General features: G+C 39.6%; 1 protein-coding gene across 1 annotated transcript in view; it reads right to left on the reverse strand.

The window, feature by feature from the left end:
* LOC146984780 (NACHT, LRR and PYD domains-containing protein 12-like) overlaps positions 1-2,226 on the reverse strand; it is a 95,164-nt gene extending 92,938 nt beyond the window's left edge. The window contains exons 1-3 of the mRNA XM_085782217.1: positions 2,031-2,226; positions 1,375-1,527; positions 839-991 (exon numbers count right to left, since the gene is read on the reverse strand). The gene's annotated coding sequence lies outside the window, so the exon portion shown is untranslated. The remainder of the gene's footprint in view (positions 1-838; positions 992-1,374; positions 1,528-2,030) is intronic.
* Between the last annotated feature and the right edge of the window lie 16,231 nt (positions 2,227-18,457).

Here is an 18,457-nt window from a genome sequence, read left to right on the forward strand (position 1 = left end):
CTCATCATCATAATAGCCTGATGTTTACTTTACTGCATCCAAAATCTAATTTATTAAGGATAAAAAACAAAATGATGATGAATTATATGTTTTTGAACATTATATTTCCACCTAAACACACACTATCATAGTCTCATAATGCAATATTGATTCCATAATGCTCCACTGTCGCCTCAAGGAAACACTGCAATTTTCTATAATGGTACGTTGTTGCTTTCGGGCAACAGGTGCATTTTAACAAGTTTCCATTATTTAATAAGTAAATAAATTGCATGGAACTATTAAAAATTAAACTTTACTAATCTATTAGTGTAAATATATTTTTTTCCAGATGAAAAAGGGCCAGGAAGTTAATGTATGTTTTCAGACCGTTTTAGTGGAGCAAAATGGCAAACCTGTTTCCTTTGAAAAAGTCTGCAAAAAAGGGTTTCAGTGGCTTCTTGAAAGTCATGTGATAAATTAAAGCATTGTTATTGGTTCTCTAAGGTCTCCTCTCTTTTTTAAAGTATTACAGCATTAAATGGGATGAATTGTGGAGATGTGACCAAAAAGTGGTTTGTTGCTGCCTGAGGGCAACATGGTACCATAGAGGGTTAAGAGGTTTGTTCCCTTGATAAGGAGACTAACAAGAGACGCTAATGATGCAATCGTACACAAAGTGTGAATGTAGAAGACTACAGTCGTACAAAATACTGTCAAATTTCTATTTTGATTTCTGTCCAGTACAGAGTTTAGTTTTCAAGCTGGTTTTGCAGATATGACACTCCCTGCGAAACTCATACATTACAACAACTTGATTTAATCCACTATAGGATGAAAGAGCACTCAGGGTTCTTACTTTATATCAGATGTTACAGGTTGATTCTTAAAGGCCAGTGGGTTTTCTATGGACTGGTCACTCTTCAGAGACAGGCAGGTGGATGTTGGAGATTCTGCTCTGCCCTTCTCGTCCTTTCCATGGACACTCACTTCTAGTCTGACGGGCAAATCACTAACAAGAACAAAGATCATACAGTGAAACAGTGACTCACTATAGCATACTTCTGCATTTGATTACAGGATAAGCACATGTTTCGGATACTTTTCTGCGTGCATTTCCCTTACGATTAGAGCTGACTTGTTGCTTTAAATCTTTTCTTACAAGCTATCACAATCATTTTGCCCAACATTGTAATATATATTGTTAACTGAAACTATGTTACTGATAACAAAACAAACATGGTATCTTTCCACTCACGCCTTTTAAATAATAATCAAGACGAATCTAAAAGGATAATTCCTGGGTTGCACAACGTCCTCGTGAGATACTTCTCTACGTAAATACAAGGTTGAGAAATTACAGCATTTGTTTCTGTCATTGGTTTGAACTCTTACTTTGTGTTTGATGCTCCAGCTTCACTCGCGAAGCCCAGAGGACTCTCGATGGACTGGTCACTCTTCAGAGATACACAGACAGATGTGGGAGACTTCACCCTTCCCTCCTCATCCTCCCCATGGACACTCATCTTTGGTTTAACAGGCAAATCACTACCAAAACCACATATTAGACACCAAAGGAACAGCAAATTAGATTATATGCACCATTCAAACACAAGGCTATTAAAAAGTAGACAGGGAAATAGGCCTACATTAAAATAAAACATGAAGATGACACTTATAAAATTAAAATACAACAAAAACACATTTTAATAAGCAAATATAGCCTATTTAAATAGACATTGCATGAAATCAGGTGAGAAACCAAGGAATATTCAAGGTTATCTAACGTTATGGGATTATTTGCTGGTGGTCAATTTATTAAAGATGCGTAGGTTTTAATAAACAGTTAATAAAAATGTCGAAATTAAAACACTTTTACGCTACTTCCTCTTTCCAAAAGGTTAAAAGTTTCCACTTAGTGTTGTTTTGAGTTGTAGGCTACTCATAACAGTGGCCTACATCGTCATATAGCTACGATTCACCCATAAATTCAATAAAATACGATAACAGCTTTGGGCGGTAACCTCTGTTGTATTCAACCTTTAACCTACCTGTCACCACCCAAGGACTTGATCAGGTAATTCACTCACTTCTTCTATCCGTCCATCCATCATTTCCTTTGATAACTTTAACCTGTCCAGTTCATTCCAGCTGCTTTACAGTCTCTCTGTGTCACTTCTGAGAAAGTTACAGTAAAACACACAATGATAGAGTAAGGACCGCCCCGTCTACTTCCAGGTTTCTTTCGCACAATCATAGTTTTTTTTTTTTTTTTAGAAACTTTATTAAGTCATCATGGTGCAATACAATTCAATACACCAACAGAACATCGCCAGGGGGTTTCAGTACAGACAATACAATGCAGAGACAAGCTTTCATACAAAAACATTGTAAAGTGTACATAAATTAAAAGTTTTTATAGCTTTCATGTTGATGGATTTTTTAATAGACTTAATGTATTGTTTGGCTTCATTTTCAAAAATAAGAAAAAGTGTTTTTTGATTAGTGTAACGACATTTATGAATGTGCCATTTGGCTAATTGTATAATAAGATTGATGATATAGTATTGCTTTTCTTTAGAAGATGGATTGTCAGTGAAGCCAAACAATACATGTTCAAAGCTGCAGGGAAAAAAGAGGTTCAATCGAAAAACAAATCAGGTTACAAATATCTTCCCATAATTTAGTTGAGAAAGGGCGAGACCAAAATAAATGAAAAACATCTTCTGGGTGTCCTAAAGAGCATCGCACAATCATAGTTGTGACTCCTATCGAGTGTAGCCTCCTTTTTTTTTTTCTTCTTTTTTCAGAACTTTATTAAGAATTGTACAAAACAATACAATTCAACAATTCACAATACAATTCAATTCACACGACAACAAATATTATCGCCAGTGGGCTACATGCATATAAAGGCATTTTTTTACAGATTGCATTATAAAAATATGTTGTAGAGAGCACATAGGTTCAAGGTCTTGATAGCTTTTGTGTTATTAGATTTTTCAATGGTTTTAATATAGGCCTACTGCTTGACTTCGTTTTTAAATGTAAGAAAAAAAGGATTTTGATTTGTGTATCTACATTTATGAATGTGCCATTTTGATAAAAGGATAATAAGATTAATGATGTAGTAGCTACTGTCTAACTTTGGTAAATGGAAAGACAGTGAAGCCAAACAGTAGCCTACATTTTCAAAACAAAGGGAAAAATCTGGCTCAATAGAGAGATCAAATTACAGACATCTACCCAGAAATTGGTAGAAAAAGGGCAAGACCAAAACAAATGAAAAGACATCTTCAGGGGATCCCAAACAAAAAGAGCAACTTGTATCTGTGACATTTTTAAAACGTTGTGAAAAGAAGACTTTAGAAGGGTAAATTCTGTGGATTATTTTAAAGGATACTTCTTTTATTTTATTATTTATCATGTATCTAGCTGGTAAGTTCCAGATCTTCTTCCAGTCAAGGTTGTTTATTAAGTTAGAATCAGAATCCATTTGCACTTAGGTTAAACGTGTTTTATAGGTGTAAATATGTAGCCGACCTCCCATTAACCCCAATATAGAGGCTACCTTACACAACAGCAGAGATGGACTAGAGCAGGGTTGTTTGTTTTAAACGAAAAAGCTGAAAAACTCGGCGCGTCCTAATATTAGAGTTTGTTGGAAATGTGAATGCAACATGGGAATATAATATCCTCCTCCGTCACGAGCCAGTTTCGACTTGTAGCTTTTGTTTCCTGAAACTGCTTCATTTGTCAAAACTTGCTCTCGAGATGTGAGGAAATCATTTGTTGGCATATCCTGCTCCTCTCAGCCGGTGGTGGTGCGTTCAATGGCCTCACAAAGTCTGCACCTGCCTCTTAATAACATGACTTGTTTTCTCAATCCAGGATAATCTTGTTGCATTTCAATAAAATATATACAGTATATATATATACATATTTTTTTTTTTTACATTTTTTAATAGGGACCAAAAGATGTGTAAAATCTTAATCTAAAAAGAACTAAGTAACAATAGCTGTCATATAAATGTAGCTAGGATAAAGAAGTAAAACAAAATCATATTGATGACACTATTTTGTATTGCATTTCTGACTCTGTACACTCTGCTATTCAAGCTCTTCAGCACTGTTTCACTGACTTACAAGTTGCTCTCAATAATCACAAACTGGTTCTTAATGCAGGTAAAACAAAATTTATGCTCTTCACTAAATCAAAAAATATCACTTACAATATGCAAATCATCTCCACAATCAATGGTACAGCTATCGAAAGAGTTTCTGAATACAAATATCTTGGACTTTGGATCGACGACAAAATCACCTTCAAACATCATGTATCTAATCTGGTCATTAAACTAAGACAAAAAATGGGCTTTTTTTTACAGAAACAAATCATCTTTTCCTTTTCACTGCAGGAAGAAACTTATTGAAGCAACTTTTATGTCAGTTTTAGATTATGGAGACATCGTATACAGGCATGCATCAGCTACAACTTTAAATCCACTTGACACCGTTTATCATTCAGCCCTGAGGTTCATTACTGGCGACAGCTACAACTCATCACTGTGACCTGTATTCCAAAGTTGGATGGCCCTCGCTATCTACCAGGCCTGATTGACACTGGATTTTATTTATTTTTAAAGCTCTTACTGGTCTCTTACCATCCTATATTAACTCACTAGTATCTTTCAATGCAGGTCTTTATCGCACACGCTCAAAAGACTGGCTCACACTGCAACTTCCCTCTGTTAACACCGAACTTGGAAAGACAGCTTCTCTTCCTGTTGCACCTACAACCTGGAACACTCACTTTTATCAATGGGACAATTTAAAGCCATAACTACATCTTATTTTACCTCTAACTGCTCGTGCTTTTAACTATGTTTCAATTTATATTCTGGTATTCTGTTCTGTTCTGTTTTTGTATGTTTCAAATGTCTTGTCTTCGGTCCTTGTGTGTTTTGTGTTTTCATCTCGGCTATATTGTAAATGAGGTTACTCCTCAATGTATCTCCGAGTTTAAATAAAGGTTATGAAATGAAATATTGTGTAGTAGCAGGACGTCTTAATCACTCAATGTACAGTATCTCCTTGTGTGGTATTACTTATTGAACACTAGGGGGCGTCATACACTCATTTGTCCCATGTTAATTCATTTGGGGCCCAGTGCTGTGGTCCAGGTGATGAGGCAGCTGCTGAAACACTTTGGAGATCACCTCCAGTGAGTCAGATGTGTTTTATAAAGCCTAATACCACCAATCATGGTGACTTATTATTGTCATTACCTCTTCGCTGTGATAAGAATATATTATGTGTGCATTTATCATGTTGAGTAAATAGCTAAGTAGGTAAACATGCACTCAGTGAAGTTATTCCATTGGGACATTAAGGATTTCGTTAACACAGGGGGGGACACTATGAATAGGGTAAAACATTTTAACTAACAGACATCACCATAAAACTTCCCAAGTTTATCACTTACATTAAGAAAAATATATTTTGAATTACAAGTTTTGTCAAATTGTATGTTTAAATATGTAAATGAGGCAACATCTAATGAAATGTGCGCTAATGTGCATCCATTTCCCCTTTTTTTCAAAGCCCCTTTCAAAATCCTTGTTTTATTTTGTTGACGTGATTTGAACGATATATCAACAATCCCCTCTGTAAAAACCTTCAGAATATAGACAGACAGGAATAAAACTGGAAGGTTTGGTGTCTGTAAAGTGTTGCTGAAGTGGAGATTTTGGGCCCAAAAAACTAATTTTGAGAAAATGGCCTTTAAAGATGTAAAATTCCATAGATTGTTAATGTAAACCGTAGTACTTTTACAATTGGTCGCAGATAAGGAGGAGCCTACATTATGTTCAGAAGAGAGAGAGTTTTACAATGATACCTGACATGACCTGGGTCAGACAACAGGCACAGCTCAGTGTGTCACAGTAGCTGCTAACGTTTGGTGAATTTAGGAAAAATCTACTGACGAAAGAGACACAATGAAGTAAAATAACCACCTTAATGTGGATTTTCTACCATTTCTTTCAACTTTTCTGAAAGAATACATGTTAAGGAAGAGAAATAGTCCAAAATCTCAAAATTGAAAGTCCAGAGTAGAAGTTTGATGTTAAATAATCTCAGCCATACACAGACACAACTTTCATCAGTAAAAATCATGGGATGAGCTGTTGTTATTCAACCAGGAAAGGTTATCTCACAGGATGTATGCAGAAACACACCGCCCTGGTGCACTGTGGGCACAACACACACACACACACACACACACACACACACTTCCACATCCTGTGGCACTGCGGCAGGCAAGGAATATCCACCACACACACACACACACACACACACACACACACACTCACACACACACTCACACACTCACACTGTGCAGGACCAAGGCCAACTGCCTGCTAGTATTTTTATAATCTTCATCCTCCCTGACCTGTTGCACCCCTCCTGGCGCCAGTGGTCTCAGCCCCCCCCCCCCCCCCCCCCCCCCCCCCCTCCCCCTGCGATGCCTCAACCTGACACACACACACACACACACACACACACACACTTGCATACACAGTACATGCTGCTGTACGCTCAGCAGCCCCTCCACGGATAATTGAGACCAGCTGTTGCAAGGTGCCTCTTCCCTCGACCCTGCACCCCTCCCTCACCCCTCCCTCACCCCGCTGCTGCTGCTGCTGCTGCACTTGCCTTTCTGGCAGAAAGCTATTCCACCACCCCACTCCTCCCTCCCTCCCTCCTTCTCTCTCTCCCTCCCTCCCTTTCTTTTCTCTCCCCTGACTCACCACCTCCCCCTTCCCTTCCCTTCCCACATGCCTCCTAAGTGTATTTGCCACTTAACCATCAGTGGTGCTGATTGACAGAAAGGCGTGTTTGTTTTGTTTTGTTTTGTTTTTTCTCTCTCTCTCTCTCTTCATCTGTGTCTCGTTCATGACGCCTCACAGGAACTTAAATGAACCCACGGATACAAGAAGTCAATGAGCATCAGGATCGTCGTCGTATTAACTTCAAACTGGTGTGAGACAAGCTGTAGCTATAGGGAAATGTGGTTTGATCTCTGCTGTTACAGTAACCTCGGTTGTAAAACCCGAACTGAGGTTATAACAGCGGCCACTGAGTTAAAAGTTTAAAGTGATCACTGATTTATTGGAAGATGGAGATCAATCAGTGAGTATTTTTTGATTAAATTACTTCTTGAAGACATTTTCCCACCCAGATTTGTCTTTTTCTGACAGTTCAATGACAACTGAGTTAAAAATGCAAACACCCTTTTGGTATTTTTCAGACCACTTCTGAAAAAAGCTGATAGTGACAGTGAGAGTGAATATAATTGATACCTCCAGCCCGCACTCAGGGCATAAACCCTCTATGCGGTTGTTTAGGGCCACAGCCGTTAGGTGGGGGGCCACATGATCAGAAAGGTACCGGGGTTCATCAAGTCATTTAAACATCCTGAGGTCTGCACGTGCAGCTATGAGCTTTATATGTAATGTGAAGTCAATATTCAGCTTCTTTTATCTCACATTTGAGACATTTGGTGAAAATAGAACGGCAGAATGACAACATTTGTGCTCAAAAAGCAATCTGACAAAATGTCATTTTAGACTTGTTTTCTACACTTATCTATTACTGTATTCATATCCTATTTCAAGCACCAAAACAGTTCATTCTCATGACTGAAGGAGTGTTTTCACAAGGGATTTGACATTTTTTCAAAAAGCAGACCTCAAATTTCCAGCATTTGGCCTAAATTATTTCTTTCTACAGTGTTCTAGGACAAACTGGCCTCAGTGTGCTTACAGCGGAGGTTCTGATATTTAGACATAAAACACTTGAGTATTGTTATATCTGCAAGTATCTTAAAAAGATACATTTAAGGAAATATGTAAAAGTCGAGAAAATGGCCTTAAACCTCAGAGGCATAAACACGTCTGTATTCAGTTTTAACCAGTGATTTGGTGTTTGCGCTCAGAGTGCAGGGCCACAAACAAAAATCTTGTTTAGGGGGCCAAAATCCTAGGGCCGGCCCCCCATGCCCGCACTAAATCATACTGTGTGCTTCTGACTTCATGTAATAACTGTCCATCTTTCCCTCCCTCCCTCCCTCAGATTCTCCCTCTCAGGGCCGGTTCTAGGCGGCATATATGAGGGGGCAGTCAGAAACGTGAAGGGGGCATCATGTGAACACATCAAGCTCCAGCACTTTTTTTTCTCCGTGCTGATAGTAACTTCATTGAATTGGGTTGTTGACTATGTGTCCAACCCCAACCTGGAGAAGTGGACTGCACTTTGTCAGGCCTCTTCATTCAGACCTGTCCAACTAGGGGCCGGGGGGCCAACCAGGGTCTTAGAGCCCAAATTTGTTACTGTCGTAATGCAAAGAGCCACATTATATGGGGGGTTAGGGGTGCATATACCTGAAGATGCATTGCAAACCCAGAGGGGGTGAAAAAGGTGAGTAGCTAAACCTCTGTAGGGGGTCTGGGGGCATCCCCCCCCCCCCAGAACATTTTAGTGATTTTAAAATGTGAGTGAAGCATTCTGGTGTACTCTGAGAAGAGGGGGGGGGGGGTCAAGATTTACAAAAGATTTACAAAACTGAAAGGTAGTCTTAAGAATACTTATAAAATTGAAAAAAAGAACAGAACATTTTAGAAAAGAACAGTTTGTCCCTTTTCGGCAGATTTTTGTGCTACTGCAGATAATTTTGTCAACTTGTAATATACACATTTTTTGAGTATATTAAAATGTGCTTTCTCAACTTCTAAAATTTGGATTTGAGGGGGCAAGACATTTATTTGAGGGGGCACTGCCCCCTCTTGCCCTTGCGTAGAGCCGGCCCTGCTCCCTCTGCATTACCGTAAATTTGGTAGGTGAGACGTATAAGCGAGGCAGCGGTGACTCTGTCTGAACCGCTGTTGTAGCTGGAATGTGTGGAGTTTGGGGTGAGGAGTGGAGGAATGGAGGAGGGGGAGGGAGGGAGGGGGGGGGGGGTTGCGACAGGCATGTCAGACTCTCTTTTCCAGCTGGTCCTGAGGGGTCAAAGTGTGTGTGGATGTGTGCGTGTCATGGCCTCTCATTAGGGGGGTGAGACGCTGCGGCTCCAGACCCCCATGGTAGGATTGCTGGGTGAGTCGACTCTGCAGTGATCCTGCCACTTTGATGCCCCTGACCCCCCCCCCCACACCCCCCACCCCCCACCAGCAGGAGGTTAATGAGCCTCAGTGAGCTCGGTAGGCATGCTGTTACTGTGTGTGTGTGTGTGGGAGCACTGAGAGGAGGGAGAAGGACCCTCCAGACCCCTGATATGCTTAACTGGTCAGATCAGATGACCAGGCTGTGTTTGTTGTGAGTGTGTGTGGAGAAAAATGTTAGAATAACTCTGAAAAAGTTCAACTATAGCACCTGATCTTCATGTTGGCTTCTCTCATCGCTTAGATAAACAAAATAACATAACATAATAAACCATTAATGGAACATGAACAGAACAGTTTTAGATTTTTAGATGCATCGAGTTAGATCCACGAGTTCTTTAATCAACAAGGTGGGAAAATGTGAGGATTTATGACACCTACCTCCATGATTTTAGGTCAATTTTAAACTTTTTTTTTAAAATATAGATTTCATCATTGCTGCATACCCTTTTATAGCAGGAAAAATGTTTTCTGTTTTTATTTGGTTTGGAAAAATAGTTAAAATTTCAGCCTGTAACTGTCACTGCAAATATCCTCTTTATAATCAAGGCAATCTTTACTTGAAATTAACCCAATACAAGGAGAGAAGAGGATGGTGGATTATGATACTATGAGAATTTGCCTTAAAAACTTGTTATTTTCATTAAATCAAGTTTAAAAAATAACATTTAAAAACAAAAATTCTAATTATTTTGACACAATTACAAAGAAAACTTAATTGACTATCATAAAACAAGTTTTTAAGAATTAGTTTGCCATCTTTCAACATTGCTGTCACTTTGAAATGAACACTTAACTGAAGCTAAAATAAGCCATCTCTGCAGCAGTCTAAAATAAAGTTTTCCTTCTCTCCGTTCACATCACTTGATGTGTGATATTGTGAGGCTAAATTAAATTCTGGTTGACCTGCAGTCGATTTCCCTTCACTCCCTTTACCATAAGTAATTACTGACCATAATTACAGGCCCTTCTTGACTCTTTTCCCCCCCATTTATGTTTATCTCTAACCTCTGAAAACTGACCCCAGCGCTGCTTCACATAGCTGAGCAGCCACCGAGACATGAATGTGTTGTTCTGGGCAGGGCGGTGCAAGCCCCGGCCCGCAAAAGGAAGGCATGGGAGTCCAAAACAGGTGCTCAGAATCCCTTTTTTTTCTCCTTTTCTTTTCATCATTCACTCCCTTTCCCTCTTTTCTTTTCTTCTTCCCACACCTGTTGAAGTGTGAGGACTCATGCTGGTTCAGCCGAGCCTGCTGCGCTATATTATGCCAAGTCAGTGGGGGTCTGAGGTGAGGTGTGGGTAATTACTTAACTGTTTTTTTTATTTTTTATCTCCTTTGCCCTCCCTCCTCCTGCTTTCAAATCAGGTGTTACTTTTAGCATGATTAGCTGTGTGTCTTTTAGCACCACAGGTTGGGGCTAAAAGGGGCGGTGGGGCGGGGGGCAGGGGGGGCGGGGGGTAGAGAGGCAAGTTAGTTAAGAGTGCAAATTAGAACTGGTAATTATTAGAAAAAGTTACAGACAGGTGAAAACTAAATTGTCTCTGCCCCCCCCGGTGCAGCACCTTACTGCACTGCAAAAACTCAAACTCTTACCAAGAATATTTGTCTTATTTCTAGTCAAAACAAATCTCTTTCTACTTAAAATACGACTCATCACATTTAAAAAGCAGCTTGTTTTTAGACACTTTTTACTTCTTTCAAGCAGATTTTCACTTGAAATAAGTAGAAAAATCAGTCAGACAGTGGATCAAGTTTTTCTTTCTTATTACAAGCACAAAAAACTGCTTTCACTGGCAGATTTTTCTACTTATTTCAAGTGAAAATTAGTTTGAAACAAGTGAAAATGATCTAAAAACAAGTTAATTTTTAGGTGATGAGTCTTATTTTAAGTGGAAAGAGATTAGTTTTGACTAAAATTGAGACATTTTGACAAGAAATTAGACAAATATTCTTGGAAAGATTTTGAGTTTTTACAGTGTGGGTCGACATGACTCACTGCCTCCATGTCTGTTGTCACCAGATTTACCCAGCTGTTTGGGATCTGCATGTGTGTGTGTGTGCATGTGTCACCAGAGAAAGTTTGTTCTACAATTTAAGCGCAACAGAATGTGTGTCGTTGTCCATCATGTATCACCAGATTTTGTGATTTTTAATATTCCAATCCACTTTTTATCTGCTCTCTTTATTTAGTTTTTTAAAGTAGGGGAGACTGGGGACAGTTGCAACAAAATATGCATTGTCTTATAATAATACTATAGTATTATTTAGTTATTTAGTAATATTTATCAGAGAACAGTTGGAGTTTTGTTTTGCGTAGAACATAGGCCTTGAGTCAATGTGCAGAGGTTAACACTGGTAATAAAACTCAATAGCTCAGTGTGAGACAAGACGACTGGAACTATTTGCAATACAAGAAACTTTTATAAACATGTACTCTACTTTTGGATGATTTATTCACTCTATGACATCAAATAAATTTACTTTTCTCTAATTTTCAAAGGAAAATATGTGGCTACGTCTGTCCCATAGAATAAGATACAACTACAAGTTGCATATTTCATTATAGGAAGTTATCTGGAGAATTATTTTGAAATCTTAGTCTCTCGTGGTTTAATATAATTGGCTGTTCTGTTCATCATGAGGGAAAAAATAGATATATTTGTGTCATACAGTAAATAAACTAAAGTTTAATTTTACACATTTGCATTTGCATAGTGCTTCCATATTCAAATGGCAGTTGTTGCAACCGTCCCCACCCTGTCAGCCATGACAAAACATCATGTACTAGCTAGACACAATGACACTGACACATGCTAACCATGTCATTTGATAGTCAACAAAACAGTGATTCAAACTAGGTAGGTTTGGATTAATTCATACAAAAGGTCAGGACAGTTTGACAAAAATACAGCTCATGAAAAAAGCTACTTAAAACAACTTTGTCTCAGTACAAGCAGGAGCAGATGCTGAATATGTCTTTTCTATTATTGGTGGGTAGAGGGTCTAAGTGTGAATGTGCAGTGTGAGTGTCATCACTCTAGCATGTTTCTGATTGGAGAAATAAGGCTTGTTGCAACTGTCCCCAGTCTCCCCTATAAAAGGATGGAGGCATAATCACATAAATGGATGAAGACTCAGAGTTTTCCCCCGCAGTCTCAAGACCTGTAAGACATTTATAATCAGTTCAAATTTGTTTCAGCAGTCGTCTTTTCTGCACCTTTTTTCAGTCTCTCTACATCACTTCCATCTGCAGTGCCGACTCTCTCTCTGTCCACTGAACCCGAACTCAGGCCAGGAGAGAATAAAGACCGTGTAGAAGGCTGTAGTCGCTGAAATAAACATTTTTATTGATTCCAAACCACAGACAGGGATTTTACTGACCTAACTTAGAACCGTATCCATGCATAATGATGTTTTCATCATCAGAACTTTCCCAGTTACACATGATATCATCTTTATAACACATAACTGTTTCACCACCCTGCATTATTATTATTATTCCATGACATCACATACATTTCCAACCACTGTGAGTCTTTGTTGTCAGTAGCTATGGTCTGTTATCTGATGGCAAATTCATGTTGTAATGGCATTAAGTCATGGCGCTCTGTTATAATGATAGTGTAAATGAACATAACTAAGCCCAGAGAGACCATCCTTCCCTTTTCAACTGATTTTTTATCATGAGGCAACTTCTTCTCTACATAACGTCAATCAAACATCCACAGATGCAATATTTGGGGGAGTTATCCACTTTGAAACAAAAATTAATCTCATTTATTTTATTCATTTACTGTATTCCCCCAAAATAATTCAGGGTGAGGTCAGTTTGTTTACTCTGACTGCTCACGTTTTACACAGTTGGAACTCCTGGGAACTTTTCTTATTCTGCAAGGAAGAAAATAACTAGTAAATTTCCCTGTTTTATTAACCAACTGTGATTAAATCTTACAGTGAATCTCAGAGGAGCAGTGTCATTGCGGTGAAAGTGATTTGGGCACATCTGGAATGGCTTAATGGAAAGCCATTAATGGAGTTTTAAATAAGTGTGTTGTGTGTGTGTGTGTGTTGTGTGTGTGTGCTTGGGTGGCTGTCATGTGGGAATCCTCTCAGTGCTCTCCATAGGGGGGTGTTTTCTTTAGGTTTAAAAAAAAAGGGGGAAAAAAAGAGCACTCAGGTAATGACTTCAGTGTGTTGCTGTGTTGTTTTTTCATTTGTGAGACATTAAATTCAGCTGGAGTCACTGCATATGTATCAGATGGAGGTGAGACTGCAGCATCCAGTGATGCAGCACACCGAGCCGGTCTGTGATTTAGCTACACACAGCCGGTCTGTAGTGTAGCTAGTGTTTGTGTGTTTGTGCGTGTTTGGGCACATGTGCGTGCACGCATGCCACCCTGTTCTCCTCTCATCTGGTCGGGCCCTCTAGCTGGTAATCTGAGCATAGAGATTAGAAAGAAAAACAACAGAGAAGAATGTCTTTGGTTGAGCCAGCGAGGAATTTACAATGGCCTTCAGGCTGCTTTGACCTCTCCCTCCCTTTCTCTCTCCCACTCTCTCTCTCTTTCTTACACACACACACACACACACACACACACAGAAATACCTTAAGGAAAATGGTTTTCCTTATAACTTGGGTCTTATTTCATAGATCTGGGCATGTCATCATTCTTATTACTTATAATAACGTGTTACTCACCAGCTTCGGTGAGGCGAAAATCTGAAGACATGGTGACATCATTAGAAATGAGTCAAACGCGGCGAGTCAGTCAGTCATATGATCACGCACGCTGGCTGTAAACAAACAATTATTTATATGGAAATGAACAGGGCCGGCCCTAGGATGTTGGTGGCCCCCTAAACAAGATTTTTGTTTGTGGCCCTGCACTCTAAGCACAAACACCAAATCACTGGTTAAAACTGAATACAGACGTGTTTATGCCCTCTGAGGTTTGAGGCCATTTTCTCGACTTTTACATATTTTTTTTAATTGATCTTTTTAAGATACTTGCAGATGTAACAATACTCAAGTGTTTTATGTCTAAATATTAGATATATAATATTAGCCAATTTGTCCTAGAACACTGTATAAAGAAATAATTTAGGCCAAATGCTGGAAATTTGAGGTCTGCTTTTTGAAAAATTTCAAATCCCTTGTGAAAACACTCCTTCAGTCATGAGAATGAACTGTTTTGGTGCTTGAAATAGGATATGAATACAGTAATAGATAAGTGTAGAAAACAAGTCTAAAATGAAATTTTGTAAGATTGTTTTTTGAGCATAAATGTTGTCATTCTGCCGTTCTATTTTCACCAAATGTCTCAAATGTGAGATAAAAGAGGCTGAATATTGACTTCACATTACATATAAAGCTCATAGCTGCACGTGCAGACCTCAGGATGTTTAAATGACTTGATGAACCCCGGTACCTTTCTGATCATGTGGCCCCCCACCTAACGGCTGTGGCCCTGAACAACCGCATAGAGGGTTTATGCCAGGGGCCGGCGGCCCTGGAAATGAATACAATGACACTTGCTAATGCAGAAGTCACTGAAAGCCAAACAGACATGGCCGCCACACATCAGCCAAACACTGTCATTCACTGTTATTAAAGCCATAATTAACTTATACAACATTTTCATTTCTACGGCCAATGAAAAGTAAACAATCAAACTCAAACATCTGACTCTGTAATTATACAAACATCTTGTTGACATGAGCACATGCCGGTCATAAACAGAAGAATCTTTGCCATCTCTAACATCCATCCCATATGGCGTGAGCGCAGCATGAAGGAAAAGAAAGTTGAGTCAGAGCTGAGTTTTAAAAAACGAGTTATAATCACCTTAACGTGACAAAAATTACAAAATCCGGTCGTTTTGGCTAATGCTGCGTTCCAGGCAGGCTTTTGAAACCGTAAATTACAGCTTCAAGTCACAACTTACGACTTTGTAGCGTTCCAGGCAACCCACTCGTGTTTTTCCGACCTGTTTTACCTGTGAAAGTCACTATAACGGCCACTCGTAACTTCTGACCCGTGAACTCGTACCAGATCGAACTGGTACGACTTCACAGGTCGGAAAAACACGAGTTACGAGTTGCCTTGAACGCACCATAACGTCTTGTCAGCCGATGGAGTTAGCAGCCCCCGCCCTCGTCATGGATCTATTGGTCCTCGTCCCTACGTCACCACATTCAGGTGCATCCCTTGGCTGCACACACAGAGAGGACTGCCCCTTTATGCCGTTCTCTCTCCTCATTGGATAAAACTTGTAGGATACAAGGAAAAGTTTTCTCCTGGGCTCAGAGCAGAGCAGAGTGACTGACAGACCCGTGTTTCAGACCAAACACTCTATAGAAGTGATTGCTGTCGGAAGATAGAACTATTTAAGACTTATATTAACACAAAAATATCACTTACTTCTGCTTTAACATGACAAAAATTACAAAATTACCGACATAAGTTTAACATAAAGAATAAAGGATCCTGCATTGAATAGGTAAATCAACTAGGCCTACAAATAAGGTGCAAAGCAAGAGCAAATTCCATGTATTTCTTTTATTTAAAAAAAAAAAAAGGCTGTAATAAGGTAATTCAAACAAGAGAGTTTTGAAATTTACAGGCAAATTTGAAAATTTCTGACAAATGATAAAACCTAAATCAACTAAATATCACTCACATAATATTACCGAAATAATCCTAAAACTGTAGCAAAATTCATAATTGTAGTGTATTGAAGTGTATTTATTAACTTCTCTTACATCTTAGAAAATCTCCAGCTAATCATATCAATAAAATTGACATGTAAGCTTCATAATAAAATATATGAATGAATGCAAAAGCTTTGATATGATAGAGGGAAAAAATGCTGCTGTTGTTGTTGTTGAACATCAGGAGGAGACATTGTTTTGATACTTTCCCATCTGTTGCCAGTGGGATGTGATGTGATGGTCTGCAGCATCTCTCCGACAGCTTGTGGAGATGTTGCCATGTGGGCAGAGATGAGATGACACCACGTCGTCGTCGGGCCGACAGGGACATCGAACCGCGCGGCGCTGTGATGGAGTTCTGGTTTCAGGGGGGACGGCAGCTGTGTGGGTACTCGAGACAAAGTGGCCGACGTGCCACCTGATCTGATCCTCCTGCACTCCGTCACAGTCCAGCAACCTGCCTTCCTCTCAGATCCCCAGCCAGTGTGTGTGTGTGTGTGTGTGTGTGTGTGTGTGTGTGTGTGTGTGTGTGTGGGGGAGAGAGAGAGAGAGAGAGAGAGAGTGCAGGTCTTTGGACAGACGAAGGGGACAGGTGTTAGGGACAGGAGGTGCAGTGTGGCCTGGGGGTGTGGTCAGGTGGTGACACACCTGTCCCTACTTGCTCAAGAGGGTCTGGTTACCACACACACACACACACACACACACACACACACACACACACAGGCATGCACATCAGCCTGGCCATGTGTTCTGACATGCAACGTTAGACCAACTCTCTGCCTCTCATGCAATGTGAATCTGCTCAGCATGACAAACCAGAGCTGACTGTTGTTCTGCCAAAGAAAACATGGCAAACTCCACTGTGGCAAAGTGATGTGATTGTAATGTGAGAGGTGAGAGGGGGCACATGAGCTGAGCAGTAGATACATACGTATGTGACCCAGGGCCCAGTTGTTCAAAGGTAATCCAATCGGATTTTGGATAATGGATTGGATCAAATCTTGAAAATGGGTTGTTCAAAACCAAAAACGGATTCTGAGATCGGATTAGATCACGTAATCCACATCACAGAAAACAACACATACACTCCGTTTTCAAATAAACACACTTTGAGAGACCTCATGCTGCTGTTCTACCTGTTGTTAACAGACCAATCAGCCTTCAGTGTGATGCACAGTCCCATCTAGAGCATCATTATCCGGATTTAGTAATCTTGAAAATTTGGATTTGGATCAGACTGATCCAATCCAACTTTGCTTTGAACAACTGGGATAAAAGTAAAACAGATTACGTGATCCTGGATAGCAAAAAAGGGGATTTCAAAATCCAGATAATTCTTATCCAGATTACACCTTTTGAACAACTGGGCCCAGGGCTCTATGTGGGGCTCTGTCACCATGAAAAAGTGTGTGTGCGACAGTGACAAAGGAGAAGTAATTGCGATAAACATTATTTTCTATGCTCGGTAGCTTTTAGTGTCTCCGTGCTCACTGTGAATCATGTGAGTCGTCGTTCTGTCGAGAAGCAGTAAATCTATTACAGATACTGTTCAGGGATTGAATGCAACTTCAAAGGAAACAACTTTATCTTAGCTTTGATAATCTAATGATGTATTCTGATGTCCGTTTAGTGTACAAAATAATTCATAATGTTGCCCCTCCCCCATTGAAAACCTTTGTTAAACTCTGCTCTGAGCTTTAAGATCTGTCTCAAGTGGAGATTGTAATATTCCTAAGCGTAGCTCTGCCTTTTCTTTTAAATCTGTCGAATCATGGAACAATCTTCCAACTAATCTGAAACTTTGTACAGACTTCAATGTTTTCTCCTGGGAAGTCAAACAATGGATCCTAAGAAATCAGTCATGTCAGCATTAATCATGAGCCTAAATTATTTTTAACCTTGGCAAAGTGTGAAGTATTTTAATAACTGTATGTTTTGTTAACTGATATGAAATAGGCCTATGTCCTGAGTGTTTGTGATGTGTGAGAGGGTGTATATGCATATGTGTATGGATGTTTAGAACGCTATGTAAATTGATAATTCTTACATTTCTATTGTTCTTATTCACCTGTCCAGGGACGACGGATGGAAAGTAGCTAGTAAGATAAATCTGGTACAAGGCTTCTCTTCTCATCTCAAGACTAATGTTATTTTGTACATTGTCCCTGATACAAATAAACTTATTAAACTAATTAAACTAAACTAAACTTTCTCGCTTCCACACGGCAGCAGAAAGTAGGTTTAATTTAAATGTCAGATTGTTGGTTTAGTGACAGTGACACAAATGGTCGGACACAGACCCTCTCGCTCCAGACCACAGACAGGTGGGCAGAGGGGTTTTCCCCAAACTACTGGTAGCTACATCAGACAAAGGATGAAGCCTCAGAGGAGCAGGCTGCAGAGATATGTGGTTTTCAACAACACAATCCCAGATTTATTTATTTATTTATTCATTCATTTTTGTTTCAAACTTGCAGTTTTCAACTCGAGTCACACCATTTGATGCAGTTCATCAGATTTCATGCTGCTCAAAACGCAGCAAGAC

This window comes from Trachurus japonicus, chromosome 7, assembly GCF_045865225.1.
Source record: "Trachurus japonicus isolate A0001 chromosome 7, Traja_1.0".
Classification (NCBI taxonomy): Eukaryota; Metazoa; Chordata; class Actinopteri; order Carangiformes; family Carangidae; genus Trachurus; species Trachurus japonicus.